Below are 20,130 nucleotides of genomic sequence, written 5' to 3'. Positions count from 1 at the left end.
CCGGTCAACTACTGAGATGATAATATTTATAAACGAATTCAGATTCCTCTCTAAATTTAGTGTGAACTTGATGTTCACAGGCATGCTGTGAACTTCTGCCATGTACGTGTGTGGGCTCAATGTATATATTCAGCTGGTGCTAGTGGTATCCGTAATGTATGTAGATATCCGTATAATAAAGGTGCCCGAAGGGCCCGAAACGCAATGGTGATGTGAGCAAATAAAAATATTTTTGTAGCACTTGAATCGGGCGGTACCTTGTGCCACCTAGCCTAGCTACTTGAAAATACTCTTCCTGCCCCTGCCATCTGGTGGCAAGCGATTTAAACTTCTTTCACACTTCGCGATCATTTCCGGTTACAGCCAAGTAGGCTGCCTCACATTTGCTCTTTTAAAAAGCAAAGTCGTGAATGTCCTACCACTCCTTCGTGATCTACGGGTGACAAAGGAATTGTGGATCGAGGAATTGCAAACGTAAGACGTAAAGAGCGCGAAGTATCTGCGTATCGGTTGCCTCCGTTTAACATAGCAGTGCTGACAGTAAAGCGTTACTGCAGAGATACACACATCTTCATGCGCATCGGACTCGCAAAACACACCCACACGGCGTCAAATCTTGGTAAGCATCCAAGAGTGCGAAGGCACAGAGACGCAGCACTTCGGCGTGCCAATGACGCTTTGATCACGCCGCGAGACCGGCGAGACTAACTTTCGACGATTTGTGCATTTTTTCTGCGGTGCTGCGCATTCATAAAAATGTCCATATGTTCCCGAAGGCTTCTATGACTGTTTACATTAGGTATTATTAAAGAGCTCTTCGGTGAATGCCGGCGAACAAGCAGAAAACCAGTCTTCAGCATGCTGTCGCACGCTCAAACGGGTCGACTTCGGTACATGCAACATGGTCATCCGGTGGCCGCACTTGCCATAACGATAAGTGCCTAGCCCCAAGTAAAAGCGATGCTCTACAAATCTTGATCCCGACACCGGCTGTTTGGCAAGAACATCGACACGTCAGCACCGCCTTGTATCGCATCACCATACTTCAGTCAGCTCGTAACTATGCTTGTAACAGCACCGTATCCATTTAGTTTTCTCATAACTTTCTATCGTCAAGTGGCACTGGCGCAATAGATTCGGTTGGAGCAACACGAATATCGAAACTCAAATGTTGCGAGTGATTACAGATCGAACTCCTCCGGCAAAGTCATGCAGCACAGATAACCTGTCTGGATCGTTTGACACACTCCGCCACTTTCCCACGGATCGGTTGGAGCCGCTCGGCGAGAACTCCACTGGCTCCCGATCTACCAATGGCACAAGGGTAGTTCGCTCGCATCTCGCAAAAGGCACAAGAATCCACTAAGCGAGCGCGTGCGTTTTTCCAAGGGAAAGGGGCTACTAGTTTATGCTGCTGCCTGGGGCGATCCGCTGGGTATCAGAGCGGAGGCTTTTTTTTTTTTTTTCTGCACTAGTCCTTTGCAACTCCAGAAGGTAGGGCGAGGGAAAGGAAGGCCGGGAGGAGAAGCAGGCGGAACACTGGAGAGAGGAGGAGGCTTCCCCCTTTCCTCACCAGCCTTCTGTCTGTTTTCCCCTCCCCGGCCTTCCTTTCCCACGTCCTACTTTCTTGAGTTTCAACGGACTACAAGGAATTTCAAACCTATGTACGAACGACGCATTGCCTAAGTGACTGCAACGAATGCCACCTGGCTCTAAGCAAAAAAAGTTACGGTTTCGCTCCCTAAAGAAGCCCTAAGAGCTTTGAACGTTTAGTGAAGTGAACGGCATCTGTACTCCTACAGAGCGGCGTGCTACGTTATTGCAGAAAAAAGTTGTGTTTAACAAAAATAAAAATAAAAATTGATGTTTTGTTCGAAGAACTGATTTATGTTGATTTCTGTGGTGGTCAAAAATTGTTTGGATAGATTGCCGAACGGTACGGTTCCGCGTTTTCGGATATAACCTAACAACACTCGCGGGTTAATCTTTTTTCATGAACTCTGTATTTTGAGGTCACGATAGCAATTAAGAAATGAAGAAAGACAGTAACGCATAAAAAACAGGGCCAAGTGTACTTAAAGAAAGACTTACTTTCTTAATATTGTCCAATTAGGATTTTGTTCTTTTCTATTCGATATACTAAAACCCGAGACGAGGGCAAAAAAAAAGATACTCAACTTAAGATGTTTTGTTTGTCCTTTTGGTTTTGGTTGTCTTTCACAAGTTATACGAGTTATGCTGCGACTCCTATTCTGAAGGCATGCACTACAGAACTATATGAACTTGGGCGAGCTGGTGGTACATCATAGATAATTAAAAGCGCTAAACGAAATACTAGTAGAAGAAGGGGGTAACGAAAAAGCGCTGCTTCCATCTGGCTTAATTTTTCTAAAAAAAGACATACGTCCCGCAATAAAAAAGAACACATCGTTTAATCTTTACCAACCAATCGTGTATCACTGCTCCTTTAAACCTTGAACAACCACAAAAATGGCAACTTTTAAACAAATTTATTTAGGGGGCGCTCACAAATGTACCTTCCTTCAGATTACAAAGAGGAAGCCCTTTTCCTCCATGTAAACTGGAGGAAAGGGGCTTCGCACTTATGTTTGTATTAGGGGACGGTAGATAGCTAGTAAAGCAATCCTCGGGATGGGAAGAAAACGGTGGAGCGTGAAAAGGCAAAAGTCCAAACAGTGGTAACACCGAATGTGCATAACATCAGGCAAAGCTTAAGAAACGTGGATAAAAACCCCACGAAATTCCGGTTCTGCTCTCTGCTCCACAAGAACTGAGTAAATTATGTGGGAGGATACAACATGGATATCAACGAGTAGGCGTATTTCAGAAAAAAATGGCAAATTGCGAGGCAATTCTGTTGGATGCGTGAAACATTCTAGCACCAAAAGCTTTTAGCGATAGCTGCACCTCGTGGCTGCACCGATATGCAATCGGTGTCACTTAATGTATATTTCCCTCCTAAATTTGGCGGGAATGCTGAAATTGTGTATAAGTCGCGTGACATCAGGTAACGTGACGTCTATTTTCCCACTAAATTTAGCGGAGAAGCTGAATTGGTGTTTAGGTCTGTGACGTCTAATTACGCAACATTGTGCTTTGCATTACAGGCTGACTTGGTGTTGAGGTCTCTTGACCTCAATTTTCCCGCTAAATCTAGTAGGGAAATTTAATCCGGAATCATTCAATCTGGTTTCACTTAATCCCGATTCGCTTAATCCTGCTTCACCTAAAGAGGAACTCCGAAGATTTTTTCTAGTCTTCGATTTGGCTCGAAATTGACAGCCCACATCAATCGCAATTTTCCAACTAATACCCAAAATGTTTTATAAAAACACAACTTTTCAAACCCCACTTTTTTTTTTCCTACCCGTGTATGTCTCCGGCGGGCAGGCGGAAGAGCGACCCGGACAGACGCGAAGCGGATTTCCGGGCGCAAACGATCAAGACTCTTTTTTTCATAGTTTCATGGCTGAAAGTTCCTTTACAATGGGGAGCAATCTGTGCTTCGTGGGTCTACGAAGGGTGCTGGGGAGAGCTTCTTTTTTACCTTTGGTTTCGTGGAACAAACAAATGCGGTCCTTGCAGCAGTGGAAGCCAGCCATGTCGAGGTGCTTTCGAGCGAGCTGTGTGCCGAGAGAACTAGTGCCACACGGAACATTCTCGCGTAAGCCCGGAATATTTTACATCCGCGTGCTGCAACTTGGGTATCCTTTTGCAGCTGGAACGGCTTCAAGCGCAGACTCAAGCCGACTGTGGCCACTACAATAACCGTCCAAACGGGAGCGCAAACAATATCTTGAAAAAAAAGCTTAACATTCTAGTACTACTGTCGACACTTGGCGCAGTCACATTCGTTGTTTACAATCGCTTCAGGGATTTTTTTTTTTTTTTTCAGAAACATTATCCTTTTTTGTGACATCGAATTTAGCTCGGGCTACTCTCAGAGTTCTATTCACGCTCCCGATCCGTTGAAGACGAGAAGTGAAACGTCTAAACAAAGTTCAAATCTGACTTTAGACAGGATTTTTGACACTGTGCTCTTCGTGTCTGATAATAAAGAGGTTTAGGGGGAAGATGTTGAGGCTCCAGTCAGCGTCTTTAATATAAGATAGAGTAATGGCCTGGTGTGTCAACTCACAAAAGAGGTGGTGAAAACGTCCTTATTTTAGTGCGAAAGCATTAACTGTCCCATGGAGCGAACCGACGTCATCAGCTTTGAAGCCGCGCCAAGCGGCACCCTCCCCTGTCCCAATGAAGCGAAGTCTGTCGTTTCTAGCTGGAATCTGATGGATAGGCTCCCATTGGCTGGCGCGCGTCATCAAGAATCGAAGCTCCCATTGGTTCTCATAGTTCCAAGGACGCCACTAGAGAAGACCTCTCCATGGCGGCTCAGCCCACGCAGCGGCCCGGCCGCCGGTAAGAGGTGTGGCGGCCGGGCCGACGAATGATTTATAGATATTTTGCTGAATTACTGAGTACCAAAGACCAAATGCATATTACAAGGGTAGTTACACGTGCTATCGGCTCCAACAGTAACTTTTCTAAATAAAATTTAAAACAATTGGCACTTTCATTCCGGTAAGAGGAGCTTGTGGGGTAGCTGTCACCACACTCCCAACATTGACTTTGGTGCTTAGGTAATTTGCAAAAAATGTATTGCGCGACTCTTCGACTCTTCTTTGCCACCGTTACTCCTAGCTTCGGATAGAATGATAACGGATTTTCTACTGATTTCAAGAGACTAGCGAGCCGAGGCTTGAGCGTGCCGAATAGCAAAAACAGTTTTCTTAAAATCCCAATTGCTGCCGTCTTTTTTTTTTTCTTATTTTTTTTTTAACTTTTTTATTGTTTCGTACGTAGGCCATGGTCATACTTTGTGCAGAAAATGATTATTATGACCTTCAAATAGTACGAACGCCCCTGTTTTCTCGCTGTTAGACGCGAAAAAGGCATGCGCGAGCGTACCCTACTGACGGCCCCGCCCATCGCTGCCCGCCGGTGACGTCACGTTTTGGGGGGCGGAAAAACAATTTGGGATAAAGTAGAGAGAACGATGTTTCGGTTTCGGGAGCGAACAAAATATCACTCTTTTATTTAACTAGAGTGAATCTGGAGGAACGAGATAGCATTTCGAAATGAAGAAGCCATGCGCATTCAGATGATGCCTTTGGATTAGGTAGCCCAAAAAACCTGTGGAGTTACCCTTTAATCCGGAAATACTAGCCAAAGCACGTTTCACGTTAAAAGCACGCGAAAATGCACGTAGATTGCAAGGTAGGCATGGTATACAGAATGCCATGAAGCAAATGGCATGTTGTTGGGAACGCAGGAGTAACAGCTTCGCGTAAACAATATATTCGGCACAAACAAGGGTCAGGTGATGAAGAATGGCCATTGTGTATATCTTAGGATCGTGTAACTTTCGTTATTAAAAAAAAAGCTTATTGTTACGTCAAAACGCGGCCTTTGCGTGTGCTCAGATTCGGTTTTCACGAAAACATATGGTTGTTTCACTTGGTGTAAACAAATTTTATGAAAAACAAGCTATGCTCGCTCAGATTTAAAAAAAAAAATAGCTAAGATATGTCTTGCGACGAAGGGGACTTTCCACTTATGCATGTTTTTCTTAATGATTTAAGTTTAGTTGCACTACCTTACGTGGCAAATCGCTGAATAAAAACATCCCACCCTTCCAACGTCATGCGTTTATTTATTTATTTATTTATTTGTTTATTTATTTATTTAAATACTCTCAAGGCTAGTCGGCACTAAAGAGGGGAGTGGGAGTAACAAAGTAGCACACAAAAAGAAACAAAAGGGCAGAGTACATAAGGCATCATAGCGGCTCAGAAGAGTAAAGAGTATTTATAGCATTTCTAATCATTTGGCTATCAATAATATAAATTACGGAAGTCGAAGGTGTTTCCATTTCAAAAAAGTTTCAGGGACAATTGATAGTAGAAATGCGTTGGTATTAGATTTACGAATTGCAACTTTGAGGTGATGATCGATGCGAGGTGAAATGTAGAACGGTGGGATGAACAGACGTTGCTTTAAGTACGGGTTGGCATGATAGATCTTGTGAAAAAGACACAAACGAGCAACTTTTACTTCGGAGAGAGAGGTTAGGCAGGGACAAGGTGATTTTCATGGAGCTTACACTGGCATGCAGGCAAAGTTTCACTTCAGCACTCTGCAATAAGAAAAATTAAACAGTACCATCTATCACTCTTGATAACGGAACAAGTAGCGTTTGATTTAATCGTGCCATGAGTGGGCTAAAGATATAATTATTAAAGGAAATTGTTAGTGCAAGTGCAACGGTTAGTTCCACTAAATTGCTCATCTACAGCTAAGAGACTCGTTGCCAAATGAGGTGACTAACTTAAGGCTGTCTGAACATACACACAAGCGCACAGACACAAACATACAAACACACCGATTACTGGTTTGCATGTTCACTAGATAATATTTATTTTGCTAAATAACTTGAACATGTGCCTTGATGCTCAAACAACTTAATGTGAAAATCGTAACAGTGTGCGAATGCCGGTTCGAGACAAATTGCGCCGCGTGTTTCTTGTCTTACAACAGTTAAGAAGACCGGTTGTAGTGGCTGTCTTTTCCACTATTGCTATTTGATTGGAACCATGCTATTTGATTCAACGCGGGGTTTTTGCACCATTAGAGAATTGGCGAAACGAACTAGTGTGCCCTTTTGGGCCCATTTTATTACTTGTTTCACATTTCATAAACATTGCTTTATTTTTCTGAACTCACGCTTTGTCCAATATCGCTTAGACGAAATTTTCGGCAAATCGTCCTCCTTTATGAGTCTTTTTTTATTAGAAAAAAATATAGAAGAGAATTGATACTGGGAATTGTTTTAAACCAAGTTTCCAGCCTTTTTATACCCTTTCTGTCAAAACAGAACGTCAGCTCTGCGATTGAAGAGGCGCGAACGAGAACGGAATGTCCGTACGTCGTTGGACTATAATACCGGGTTTCAGTTCGATTGTTTCTGTGTTGTCCATAAACGACTCAACTATTTCGAGGAAGTAGCGTATCTTCCCAACACGACTGAGTGTCGCGTAATAGAATGGCATTTGATTTAATAAAAAATGGCAATATATGAGACGTGGAAAGCAGGCGAGAAAAGTAGTCCATCACCCTACAGAGCATTGGCCATAGGTTTTTCATGAACTGAAAGTAAAGAAAACTCTCTATATTTTTATGAAAACATGCGTGTGTGTATTTTCAAAACGTTCATCATCTATTTAGATAACTATTTTTTTCAAATAAAACTATAAAAAGCATAGTATGTTAGGAATTACTTGGCCTTTAAAAGTAACTCCTAAGTAGAATCCGTAGTTAAGCGTTTTAACTAAATTCATAGCAATAAAAAACAAGATTCTTGTTTACAATTGGCGGGCCATTAGGCCATGCTTGATGAATTTATCTGTATTCAAACAAAACGCATTTTTATTTTAAAGAGAAAAAGCTTCAGGCTAAAAAGTTATTTCTATAAATTTTTTTGGTGATATAAAGCACAATAGTGTGCAATTAAAAAAGAAAGGGATAGTATAGGAGCAAAGTAGTTTAAGACGCAGAATGAAAAAAAAAAAGAACTTAAATTAGTATGTGTATTCTTGCATTTAAAACATTGGCAAGAATAGAACCAGCACCTTAGGCTGCTGTGGATATCCCTTTCATCAAAAAATATCAGTCACGTTTTAGAAACAGGGTAAATATTTCGGGAAAATGTCGCCCACACCACAGGCATGAAAGTGCATGTGCTCCTCCACTCACAAGCATCCACTTTTTTCTGTATCCCGCGTTTTGTACATAATCTTTGTGAGAAGCAGCTCGTACCGTTGTTCAGCTTGAATTCCCATGCAGTAGACGAACATATCCGCTATTCCGAGGATAGAATTGGCCTCGACATCAGTGTGAAATGAATGGCAGTTTCTTGTACAAAAAAGTGCCGTGAAGAGTTGAGCTGAACACTACGAAGACAACGATTCTGTTTGCTGTGACAATCTGGTCAGGCATCTTTTGAACGGAAAGTAAAAGCAACACTCGCTCCCGACTCTAGCAGAGCATGCAAGCAGTGCCCAGTACGTATCTGGAAAGGCGCACTGTTCTAGCATTGTGATCTGTCTCTTCTCTGTCTCTCTGCTAGAAGACACCACAGTTTCTTTAAAAGTATAACCACTTTTAAACCAAGACTAAGGTGATGACGAATACGCATGCTACGATGTGGGGTCTGCCTTTTAGCGTTTAAGTAAGCGATGCCCTGTAGAATTCTGACTCGATACTTTTGTGGGGGGAGCGGGGGGTGCCACGTTCTGAGCTATGCAGGGCCGTTTAGCAGCATGTATGGTGGGGACAGCACCCTTGGCAAAGCAGGGACGATTTCTTGAGACTTCTATAACTGGTCAAGACCTTACGCTTGGTGGGTTTTTCTCTGTGGAATTTACAAACCACCAATTGGTGACCGGCGTTTGGCAGCAGCCGCAAAACACTAGGGGTATTCTCACTTCCGGTTCGCAGCCAGCAGCCGGCACAGCACCATGGCGACTATGGAAGCGTGTACGGTTGTTGTACCCTATCAATTCAAGCCACCTTCCTCTGCTGCTGGGCGAGTCACGAATGTCTCAGCCTCCGAAGTTACTTCTACGGATATGTTAAGTAGGAATAGGTACGGAGAAGCATCGAGAACGGCCACGAAAGCGCGGAATAGGGTCGGCGGCAAGCTGCATTCGCGTCGCGCTCTCCGTATCGTCGTATGAAAATTCAGTCTAGGTTAGCTATTTTGTTTTCCTTTTAAGCCAGCCTTCTTCATTCGGCTTTCCTTATTTTTAATGGTTACGTTAGATGGCGCCACTGACTGAAAAAGGCGCGACTGCGAATGTAGGGATGGGACTTGGCTAGCTGAAATGCCCGATCGGAGCATTAGCGTACATATCTCCCGGCGATCGAAACGCCCCTTTCGTACAAAGGTTAGCTGGGACGCCATTGGAATACGCGAGAGCCCTTGGTTCTAAACAATGACTTTATTATGCTTAAAGTAGGTTGTACCCCGTGTACCATAACCCTCTTCGCGCACGTTTTTTTTTCTTTTTCAAGAATGTTGAGTAAGATATAATGCATAAACATGCACACATTTTAATAAGACTACACAGGTTTGTGTAGTGCATGCAAATCAAATCTTTTCCGTGAAGGCCTTTACGTAGACCCCTATTGTTTCCTCGACATGCGTTTTGTCGACACTAACGTTTCACGGACACTTGTTACTGAAACCTTACGCTGTGATCAGTTCGGCAGTTCTGATCCGGCCCACCCGTTCACGCCGTTTCGCGGCAAATGTCTAGGGCGGCTTCTTACAGAAAAAGCTCACCTGAGCTTCTCGATCTAACTATCGACAAAACGGTCAGTCGGCGAAACGTCGCGCGATGAACTTATGGCCTGCGAGATCGCAGGGAATTCGACGTCTACTCATTTATGAAGTTTATCGAAAATGATTCTTCCTACTACCAGCAACCCCTTTTCTTGATTTAATTAAAATTATCTCGACACAAGAAATTGAACATACGAGTTCGACATAGGAGTTTGAACAACAAATTAGACGTGGACGAGTTCGACCCTTTCCGTGTCTCGCATTTGCCATCTGTGTCGCGCACGTGGACCAGCTGTATTCTCTCCGTGTCGCGCATGTGAAGTTTGTGTAGCGCAGTAGCTTGGCCGCGCTCCTGGAACTTTTATATTCTATGCTTCCAATGTGAACTAAAATGTTTCCCAGCCAAAAAAGGAACACACTTTCCTAAGAGGACACTACGCAGAAGCTGAATAACAAAAGTGACCGAACGGTAAGGAGGTGAGTACGCGGAAACCAAGATCTTCAGACCTTATCACCGGTTCTTCGACGAGTTGTCTCAGTGACGGATCGCCCTGCTACAGTTTGCCCTATTACGAATTGTCTTTCAAAGAACGGCCCGCATTCCCTTTTGGATGACGTATGAGCAGCGTGACCCCAGCTTAACACGCACAAAGGTTGAGAGACCAGTTGTGTATGGCAGCGCAAATTGGCTTAAGTGATAGTGGCGCAATAAAAAGAGCAAGGTATATTTTGATCACGTATTTATGATCTTAGAGAAGGCAAATATATATATAGTCAACGCAAAATGTCATAATGTGCTTTTCTTAAAAGCATCATGTTCTGCCTTCATAACTAATCCATATCAGTTGATTTTGATTGTATGGGAAATAATGTTTGTGATATAAACATTCGCTTTAAGTGTTTATTTATGGATTTAAAATGTCTATACATTGTGCTTGGTCTCATGTCTGCTGTCATTCAATGTTCTTAAGATATGCACTTCTACGATTTATTTAAATACAAAGGGTTGGGCCTTCCGGGTAACAAGCGTGTCAAATACAGCTTGTGAGGGCCTGGCAAAGCGGGTGAGGGACGCCATATGTGACGCCGGAGAGAAGCCGTCTGCATTGAAGTAACTAGAGCACTGCTTCTCAAATGGGGGTCCGCGAAGGCATTTAAGGGGTCCGAGAAGCCCTGTCTCATTAGTGAAAACCGGCAACAAAAGTTGACATTTTGCAGATTGAGAAGAGACGTTCCCCTTTTCGGCTGCTTTTTATCATGTGTATGCCAATGAGAGAAATGTACTTCGCACTAGCACTGTTATATTAAGGTATTAAATCGTTATTATAATCAATCTATAGATTTCATTTCCCCCTCCCCCTTCCAAAAACGGGGGCCTTCATCACTTCCGGCCATCTACAAGGGGTCCGCGAAACATCAGTATTTGAGAACCTCCGCACTAGAGTGCAGCGTCCTCAATGGCGAATTTACTCTAGAGGCTGCTGAAAGTAAAACGCGCATCTGTTTAAGAAAATAAAGATATGTCTACGCAAAACCATGAAGTGATGCCTTCCATGTGCATTGCGACAAGCTTGCTACAGGTTAATCCTCTTGCAACATTTAATTTTATTTCAAAAATTGTATGGAAGGCACACCTCAGACTTCAGTTGACGGGTTTGTCCCTTATCTCACATTCGCAATACGTTTTAAGGAAATTTTCATATAACAAATAGTTTCCTAAGGTGGACCTTGTAAAATACTGCTAATTAATAGTTTAGCCGGGCTAATAGTTGAAAACATTTGCCTACGCAGAATAGGATGGACCATTAAACCATCTCTCGTGTACTTAATTTCGATAAAGGGGTCATGAAACGATATCGAGTTGGAATATTTATTACTTGCAGAGGCGTGCTGGTCCTAGTCTGGCTCAAATATACATGCACAGACCGTCACTGATTCAGAAGCTTCTTTGTCGCGGTGAAATTGCGAGGGTAAAAAGGGACTGTTTCTCTCAGGCTTGCCTTCGCAAAGCTTGATGAAGTAACTGTGGGATCGAAACCACTCGTCTGACGACCGTCGAGCACGGCTCATGGTGTGGGCACGAGAACTGAATGAGCACTCGATTTCGGCTCGAGCACTCGATTTCGGCTCGTAATAATGAATGCCTCGGTGGACGCTCGGGTAGTCAGTAGCTCGTGTTTAACTAACACGGCGATGAGAATCGCCGAACTCTAACAATGCCTGGAGCTCCTCGCGCGTTATCTACTTTGCCAACCCCAGCGCGTGACTATGAATCACCCCTTTCGAAAGTGGGCCTTTTATTGGATGCTGTGCAATCCTGCACAATGGTAGAGAACAGGAGAGCTTCTTGGGTTCGAATGCGTCCCAGATTACGAATCCTCGTGCAGTGGCTACCCAAGTCGACGCTACCCGCTCGCATTACTTGCGCGTTCAGCAGTGTCGGTTGTTTCACCATTGTGCAGTTGATCTGATTTATTTTTATAACGTGGCATGGCGACTTTTGAAAGCCACCAGGCCACGTGGCCGCTAGTTCTAGCTCCGAGTTGAGTGAACGAACGATGCTCATATTGCTCGAATTTTTTTCGGCGACTGCCATTGCCTAGATAGAAAACCTAAGGCAAGTTTATTATGTTAATAAGGTTACAGAGTGATTCTAAATAGTATTTAATGAAAATGGAAAAATCGTTTCGTGGCACCTTGAAAGAAACAGAATGAAACAATATTGAAACGAATGACGATAGATGAGGCGACGAATCACTGAATAAAACTGACACCCGTATTCACCAAGCGCGAGTAGCGCCAGTTTAACCGCTGACTAGCGACGTCATCGACAAAAAGGATCACGTGGTGGGCGATAGTCACCGCTAAGTGAGCGATTGGTATTCACCGGTCGTGTTTAGGGCCTAGTCGCCCCACGCGACTAAGAAGTCGACTCGCAAATCTTAATCATGGGGTAGGGATAGTTCAGCCGGCGTTTAGCGGGTGACTAGCGGCTTAGCCCCATGGCCGACTCGTATCACCGCTGACCGCCAGCGCTAACGAAACACTTACTGTGTCGGAACGCTGCGGGACACATGCAAACAGAATCGGAGGAGCAAATATTGTGTAAATAGCCATCACCAACGGTCAGAGATACCGCTAAAAAGATCTCGGCAAGGCGCTGGACGACGAGAAAAAAAAAACGCATTTACGGGCGCTTCCATACTTGTTTATGTCGCTGGCAATGCGGCTGCCGTGTTTTTCCCTTACGTTTTTTTTTTTTCTTTTCTTTGTAAACTTTTTTCTTGCACAATAAGACTCGCATTGTAACTTTTTTTCCTGATATACATTTAAATATTAGTTTTGATGCGATAAAATGCCCATTTACGCAGCGGCGCTTAAGTACGCGTATGCTTGACCCATCTTTTTATGTCACTTCCGCTTGTTAGTTCTGACTAGATAGTCACCCGCTCACTTCGCGCTCGTGAATACCGCGGAACTAGTCGATCCTTAGTCGCTGATTTTTTCTCTTGGTTCGCGACTACTTAGACGCGATACAAACTTTAAAACAGCGCTTGTTAGTCGCGACTGGTGAATACGGCTGTGAATGTTTGATGGGGCGAACTTGTGCCAAGACAAAATAAAACTTAGCGGGAGTAACAGTCGTCGATGACGGCGTATCGGGAGGACCAAGCGCAGTCGAAAAACTGACTTCCGACCGCCACGCGGAGCACCTTCTGTACCCGAAAGGGTGTCTGGAACATTCGGCGTATAACCCTGGACCCATAGAACATCTGCAATTCGATTAGACGGCAAGATTCTCCAACTTACAAGAACTCTGAATTGAAAGAATAAATAAAAGAATCGTCCTTCCTCCTGGAATCGAACCTATGGCCTCCGCACAAAAGCAAAGCCCTGTATCCATTCGGCAACGCAACATTTTTAAAATATCTTAATTTGGAATACAGACACGTGCCTGCATGTATTTACACAGAATTTACACTGTTAAAATGAGGAAGCACAGGGCTCATGAACGGCGGTGATTAAAATTCCTTCACGCGTGAGAGGCCTATCGTACACTCCAATCCACTCCCCCCCCCAGGCAGGTATTCGCTCTCTCCATAAAGACTATTTACCTGTACAACATAATGAATAAAGAAAATACGCGCTGACCTGAAGAATTGCTCTGCGTGTCTCACCGTCATCCGCGACTTCCACACGCTAAACAACCGAAGAACCATAAGCATATCTAGCGGAAGATTCTCGTTTGCCCCGATAGGTAGAAAACAGATAGAATGGGGTGTTCAGCGTAGGTATTCTTTTAATGTTCGTTGCACGATATCTAAAAAAAGGACACTTTGTCCCAGCAGTAGAGAAAGCTATGTTGGATAGTTTCGGAGATTCGGCCACGCACCAGCTCGGTCGGCGATGCGCGTGGCAATATCGTTTTTTTTTTTTTTTTTTTTTTTTGCATTTTATCGGGGGATTTCCCTATCGGCAATTTTAACAAAACTTTGGCGTCCTCGAAAATCAAACAGTGGTCGCTAAACTTGCCAGTTCACCTGTTCTCTGTGATTCAGCACATTGTTAGTCAGGTCGTTGACTTGCATTATGTCTGTGCCTCCATACATTAGTCTTAGTTTACTTTTATGAAAACAGGCATCAGCAGACACGTCCAGTACGGCCGCAGGCATTCGTAACCTTCCCCGGCATTATGCCAGTTCTTTCACCGCCGAACCTGACCGAACGAAGTACATAATCAAAAAAAGGTGTTCGTAAGAACGTCCAGAATTTAGGCTCGTAACAACGTTTTTAGTTCACAAGGTGGCCCATTACCACTGTATCATTGGTTGTGTACAACGAGGGACACATATATATTATAAAGCTAAGCGGAGACGACATAATACACCACCGCGGCCTTGAGCCCGTTGAAATCGAAACCAACCAAATTGAAGCCACGTTATGTGTCAACGCCCTCTGTCCACCTGTCAGGTAACTACAGAGATGGAAAAATCTATAGACATTGTTCGATTAAAAACTTGCAAAGCGTCATCGACAACCACTAAATCAATCAATTTTAGAAACAGTTTGAGCGCGTGGGAAGCGTAGTAGTGCACTAAAGGTACCACGAGTCCCACAGGGATCTGTGCTAGCACCTTTTCTCTTTTCACTCTATATTAATGACATAGTAGAGAACATTGATGTAAACATTAGACTCTTCGCAGACGACTGCATATTGTACACCGAAGTCAAAACTCAAAACGACCAGCTTTTACTAGACAGTGCACTGAAAGTGATAAGTGACTGGTGTTCTGATTGGCAAATGGTATTAAACGCGAAAAAATCCGTTTACATGACAATCAGTAATAAAAAAAGCACTTTGCGATTTCCCTACAGCATTGACAACACTCCCCTTCAAAAAGTCGAACAGTACGAATATCTCGGACTCCAGTTTCAGCAGAGCCTTAGGTGGGAAACTCACATCGACTTCATTACTACCAAAGCAATTAACAAACTACGGTATCTAAGAAGAGTTTTAAAATCAGCATCCCACGAAACAAAGTTAGCAGCCTATAAGGCTCTGGTACGTCCCATAATGGAATATGCTAATGTCGTATGGTTCCCCCACTATAAAACACACGTCGCTCAACTAGAAAAGGTGCAGCGCTTGGCTGTTAGGTTTATTTTTAATAAATTTCGCTCAACTAGCACGACTCGAGAAAAGGGCAAAAATCTCTAGACTAAAGTTCCTGTTTCAAATATTTAATGACCAAACCCTTATAGATAAAATGAAATATGTTATTTCACACATTTCCAGAGCTACGAGAAGGAATCACGGAAGGCTACTCAAAGAATATCGGAGTGACAACAACTTCTTCAAATACTCATTCTTTCCCCGAGTAGTGTCGGAGTGGACATTGTTCACTCCACATCTATAGAATCATTCTCAACTGCTCTGGGCAATCACCTCATATTGCCGCGCGCAGACTTGCAGAGGGTTCTCGTTTGTTCTTGCTGCGAACATAACTTCTATCGTTTTTGTTCTAGAAAGTGCGTGTTCATTCTCGCCCCAAGCGCGCTACGCTCGAAAGTTCCCCACCGAATCTTCGAGATAGTGACTCATTCTAGATAAGAGGCCGCCCGCGACCTTGTCGAGTCAGTCTCGCCTCTGCGCTCGATCCTGCGGTTTCGCCGACATCGACGCCCGCGACGCTCTGCTGTTTTCTTTTGTACCCTTTTATTTTTGGCACAAGTTCGCCACATTAAACGCTTATTTATTCTTGTTCATTTTCTGTTTTCTTTTGGTCACCACCCGTGACATTTTGGTGGAGGTGCTGGGTAACCGCATGCCCGTGCAGCGCTCTCCTCCTAGTTCCCGCAGTGCAAGTCCGAACCCAGCCTCCCGAGGACCGAGCGAAGACCAGATCGAGACCCGATCCAGTCGCCGCACCCAAGGTCTACCCCCGGAACACGGACTTCTGCCACCCCGGACCAGGCAGCCAACGAGGCCGACGATGGACAACCAGTCCTCGCAGAACCCGTCCGCCGCCGCCGCAGTCGTATACCTTCCCGTCGCACCCCGGACTCCGACGCCATTCCACGGGGAGGTCTACGAGGACGTTGAAGATTGGCTGCAACATTACGAACGAGTTGCCCGCCATAACGCATGGACACCGGAGCAGTGCCTCCAGAACGTCTACTTCTCTCTGGAAGGCACGGCACGCACGTGGTTCGAGAACCACGAAGCGTCCATTGCGTCGTGGGAAGAATTCCAGGCCGAGCTGCGACGGACCTTTGCCAACCAGCACCGACGGCAGCGTGCCGAAGAACTCCTGCGAGCGAGAACCCAAAGGCCGACCGAGAGCGTCACAAGCTTCGTCGAAGACGTTCTTCACCTCATGAATCGCGCCGACCCAACCGCTCCCGAAGAGAAAAAGCTGCGGGTCTTGATGCGCGGTGTGAAGGAAAACATCTTCGGTGGCCTTGTGCGGAGCCCGCCTACCACCGTCGAAGCTTTCATCGCCGAAGCAACCAACATCGAGCGCGCGCTTCAAGCTCGTGTTTCCCACTACCAGCGACATCCAGGCGTCGCTGCACCCACACTGCTTAACGGCGAAAACACTCTGGGCACACCGGACATCCCAGAAATTATCCGAGAGGTTGTCCGGGAGGAACTGCGAAGGTTGCTGCCAACTACCAGCCGTCCGCCAACCCTTTCCATCGCCGAGGCTGTCCGAGAAGAAGTGCATCGGGCGCTCCAACCAGAGGTTCCCGTCACCACGGTGGCACCGGAGGAACCGACGTTGAGCTACGCCGCGATGGCCCGACGACCGCCGCAAGCTCCCCGTCAAGCCACGTCGCCACCCCGAAGAGACGCCCCAACACCGCAGTACCCCCGACGACAGGAAGATCAGGCGCACCCAGAGCAACCTGCACCGAGGAAGACAGACGTCTGGAGGACGGCCGACCGACGCCCGCTGTGTTACCACTGCGGGGAAGCTGACCATGTGTACCGCCGATGCCCATACCGACGACTCGGGCTGCGCGGGTTCCACCCGAACGACCCGCGACCCCGTTATGGTGAACGCCCTCGGGAAATCGACGAGTACCTGCGACGACCTCAGTCCCCCGAGCCTGCGTTCCGCCGAGAGTTCCGGTCACCTTCGCCACGACGTCCAGCTTCGTCGATGCACCGACCCCGACGTGAAAGCCTGTCGCCCCTCGCTCCACGCCGGGGAAACTAGGCGCGGCAACCCCTGGAGGTGGAGTTGCCGAAGACGACCGACGCCAAGATCCTCCACGAACGTCGGAGGGCCCCCACTCGAACGCTAAAAGAGACCGAAACGACGCCCCTGCAGCGGTGTCCAATAACCTGAATGTCGTCATTGACGGCTACGACGCATCAGCACTCGTGGACACCGGAGCAGACTACTCGGTCTTGAGTGGAAGGCTCTCCCGCCGCCTTCGCAAAGTCATGACGCCGTGGGATGGACCCCAAATACGAACCGCAGGAGGACATCTCATCACGCCCGTCAGAAGGTGCACTGCTCGCGTCGAGATTCACGGCGAGACGTGTCCGTTAAAGTTCGTCGTTCTGCAAGACTGTTCGAGGGACGTTATTCTCGGAATGGACTTTCTCTGCGAGTATGGCGCCGTCATCGACCTCGGAACAAACCGGCTGACGCTACGAAAACCTGCTCCACCAGCGGAGGAATCCCAAGCGACGTCACCCACGGTCCGAGTCCTCGCAAACCACGTAAACCTACCACCGCGGTCGAGTGTTTTCGTACTTGTCGGGATCGATGAAGCTTCCTGTGGCGAAGTTCTTCTCGAGGGAAGCCTCCAATTGCTCCTGGGAAGAGGCATAGGCGTCGCAAGGGGAGTAGCTGAACTTCAGGATGGGCGGACTGTGGCCCTCGTGATGAACTTCCGAAACGAAACGCAACACCTCACGAAAGGTGCAGCCGTGGGCCACGTCGAGAAACTCCGAGACCCCGCCGAAATCACCGCGATTACTGACGAATCCTCGCCGCCCCAGCAAGACAGTACGTCGCCGACACAACTCGACATTGACCCTAAGCTTCCGGACCCTAAACGGCGTCAGCTGGTTAACCTCCTCGCCGAATACCGCGACTGCTTTGCGACGTCGTCGAAGGTGCGCCAGACCGCGGTTGCCAAGCACCGCATCGTTACCGAGGACGACGCGCGCCCTGTGCATCGATCGCCGTACAGAGTCTCCGCTAAGGAAAGGGAGGTGATCCATCAGCAAGTTCAAGAGATGCTGAATGACGACATAATCCAAACTTCAAGCAGTCCATGGGCCTCCCCAGTCGTACTGGTTAAGAAGAAGGACGGAACGCTTAGGTTCTGCGTGGACTACCGGCAGCTGAACGTGGTAACGAAGAAAGACGTCTATCCACTCCCCCGCATCGACGACACGTTAGACCGGCTGCGCCACTCCCGATACTTTTCATCGATGGACCTGAAGAGCGGCTACTGGCAGATCGAAGTCGACGAGCGGGACCGAGAGAAGACAGCTTTCGTCACACCGGATGGGCTGTACGAGTTCAAGGTGATGCCGTTCGGACTGTGCACGGCGCCAGCAACTTTCCAGCGTGTCATGGACACCGTACTGGCAGGACTGAAGTGGCAGAGCTGTCTCGTCTACCTCGACGACGTCGTTGTGTTTTCCAGCGACTTCGACGAGCACCTGCGACGACTGCGAGCTGTTCTCCAAGCCATACGGACCGCCGGACTCACCCTGAAGCCGTCAAAGTGTCGGTTCGCCTATGACGAGCTGAAGTTCCTAGGTCACGTGGTCAGTCACGAAGGCGTTCGCACCGACCCAGAGAAGACTCGCGCCGTCGCAGCATTTCCAGCGCCGGCAGACAAGAAGGCCGTGCGAAGGTTCCTTGGGCTATGTGCCTACTATCGGCGCTTCGTTCGAGATTTCGCGAGGATATCCGCACCGCTCACAAGCCTCACGAAGGACGCCGAGAAGTTCGAATGGGCCGAGGAGCAGCAGCAGGCATTCGACGAGCTGAAGCGACGACTGCAGGCGCCTCCCGTTCTTGGACATTTCGACCAGGATGCGGAAACCGAGATTCACACAGACGCAAGTAACGCAGGACTTGGCGCGGTACTGGTTCAAGTACAAGAAGGCACCGAGCGAGTCATCGCCTACGCAAGTCGGACATTGTCCAAGGCGGAGCGAAATTACTCCACGACTGAAAAAGAATGCCTTGCGGTCGTCTGGGCGATCACGAAGTTTCGTCCGTACTTATACGGAAGCCCGTTCCGCATAGTCACGGACCACCATTCGCTCTGCTGGCTTGCGAACATCAAGGACCCGTCAGGACGCCTTGCTCGATGGAGTCTCCGACTACAAGAGTTCAACATGACCGTAGTCTACAAGTCAGGCCGCAAGCACAGCGACGCCGACTACCTGTCCAGAGCTCCCGTCGAAACACCTTCCGACAGCAACGACGACGATGACGACGAGTGTTTCCTGGGCGCAGTGAACAGCGACGACATGGCCCGACGTCAGCGAGACGATCCTGAGCTGCGCGCACTAATAGAACACCTGGAAGGGCGTGGGAGTGCCATACCACGTGTTTTTTCACGAGCCCTGTCGACCTTCGCCATTAGACAAGGTGTACTCTACAAAGAGAACTTCGGGAACAACAACTCGACGTGGCTGCTGGTAATCCCGATCGACCTTCGGGAGGAGATCTTCCAAGCCTGCCACGACGACCCGACGTCCGGACACCTTGGTTACAGCCGGACACTGGCCCGTATTCGTGAAAAGTATTACTGGCCCAAGCTCCCCAAAACCGTCCACCTATACACACGATCATGCCATGAATGCCAGCGACGAAAGAAGCCTCCGACGAGGCCGGCCGGACTCTTGCAGTCCATTCCTCCGCCAACGGGACCCTTCCAACAGATCGGAATGGATCTACTTGGCCCTTTTCCACCGTCGACGTCGGGAAATCGCTGGATCATCGTCGCCACAGATTATCTTACGCGGTACGCCGAAACGAAAGCCCTTCCTTCCGGAACTGCTGTGGAAGTTGCCAAGTTTTTCATTGAATCCATCGTCCTCCGGCACGGCGCTCCTGAAGTCCTGATCTCAGACCGTGGATCATCGTTCATGGCCCAGCTGACACAAGAAGTCCTTCGTCTCAGCCACACCAGCCATCGTCGCACTACGGCGTACCACCCTCAGA

Source organism: Ixodes scapularis, unplaced genomic scaffold (assembly GCF_016920785.2).
Source record: "Ixodes scapularis isolate PalLabHiFi unplaced genomic scaffold, ASM1692078v2 PGA_scaffold1__304_contigs__length_218370807, whole genome shotgun sequence".
Classification (NCBI taxonomy): Eukaryota; Metazoa; Arthropoda; class Arachnida; order Ixodida; family Ixodidae; genus Ixodes; species Ixodes scapularis.
The sequence above is the reverse complement of the archived record's forward strand: the minus strand, read 5'-3'. Positions refer to the sequence as shown.